Here is a 1,719-nt window from a genome sequence, read left to right as displayed (position 1 = left end):
TCTATGAATACTCTAGACAGAGGCAACAGAATACTCAGTGGTTCTGGGCTGAAATATTGGGGTGATGTAGATACAGGAAAGAAGGAAGGAGGCAATGATTGAGATCATGCTGCTGAAATAGCTGGGAATCTGTGACTCAAAGGGCCATTATAACTTGCTTAGGACCATGCACTTTGTAAATAGATGATCTGGGATTGGATCCAAAGTCTGGAAGCAAAATCTGCCGTGCCATCACCATAGACTGGACACAATTTGACCTCTAGAAATTACCACTCCCCAACAGCAATGTTGACATTTGCCAAAGTGAGCTATTGTACAAGGGCACTGGAATGAGACCCTGAGAGGCTGACCCAATTATCATCACTCTACCTGCCACAGTAAATTTTAAACCAGCCACATTGGGAGGACATGTTTGCTGGACTCTGATAAGGAATTAAATGGAGCAGTGCCTTGCCTTGCTCACCAGACTCCAACAGAATCCAGCTGTTTATTTGATGAAAAATACAGTTTGCCTTTAATTTACATTTCCCCTGATGGAGAGGGTCTGCAGGCTGCAGCTTGGCTGTGACGGGGAGTAAGACTTTGTAGCACTGGGCTGACGTGTTACTGAAAGCTACAGGATTCTGTGGAACCAACAGGGAGGGGACGAGGACACCATTACAACTCTCCAGGGCACTTGCAGCACCAGAGTTTTGGATGGAGATCTTCTGTACAAGGTAGTGCAGAGTTAGAAACAGACTGTACCTTCCTAATGACAATCTCTTAGAAGAGAAAGGAAAAGAGAAAATGAAAGAGAGGGAATGAGCTCTGGAAGAATGTATTTACAGTTAAATTGCATTTTACAGTGGATGTGGAAATACTCTGCAAAGGATCAGGGTGGAGAGAAGCCAACAGACTGTAGTAGGAAGTGCTCGGGCATTGGAGTCAGGAAGACTTGAGTTGAAATGCTGGGTCTATAATTATTAGCTGCATGACCTAGTGCAATTAGCCTCACTAAGCATCATTGTGTGAGAATAAGAATCCGAATACACTTACATGAAGGGGTAATTGTATAGGTTGTGTCAAAGTAGTCACTGGGTGTGCCTTTCTGGTCTTATTCCTGAAGGCTAAGTGAATGAGGACACTGACCACTAATCTGGGACCCTGAGATGGGTAAATGCGGGGGGAGGGACTTTGAGAGTCATTGAGCAGAGAGGGTATGTCCTAAATCTGATACTCAAATGAAATTCCGTAACGTGGAGTTCATCCTGGGGCCACCTTGCCAAGCACAGCTGAAAGGTCTTGAGTTAGAGGACTACAGCGGTAATCCAGGAGTCATCATCTCAGGGTCAAGAGAAGGATAAATAATTTCTGAGGACTCCATAGAATATTGACTTCCACAGGTATAGAAAATAGGTTCCTTGCCCTCTACCCCAAGTCTATTAAGTCAGTATTATCTTGCGCAGCCAGGCTTGTAAGCCACTAAGGTAGACCAATTTAGGAAAAAAAAAATCAACCTGTTTTCAAACTGAAGCTATTGTGACTAATGCTGTTATGCATGTCCATGTGCAAGGCTACATGTGTCCTGGACAATGGAGAGGCAAAGTGGTCAGTTCTTAAAAAAAAAAGATTTATTTACTTTTCATTGAAAGGTCAGATTTACAGAGATAGACAGAGAGAAAAATCTTCCATCTGCTGGTTCACTCCCCACTTGGCTGCAACAGCAGGAGCTAAACTGAT

Source organism: Ochotona curzoniae, unplaced genomic scaffold (assembly GCF_017591425.1).
Source record: "Ochotona curzoniae isolate NIBS_2020 unplaced genomic scaffold, NIBS_Ocur_1.0 contig_2321, whole genome shotgun sequence".
NCBI lineage: Eukaryota > Metazoa > Chordata > Mammalia > Lagomorpha > Ochotonidae > Ochotona > Ochotona curzoniae.
This window is presented reverse-complemented; position numbering follows the sequence as displayed.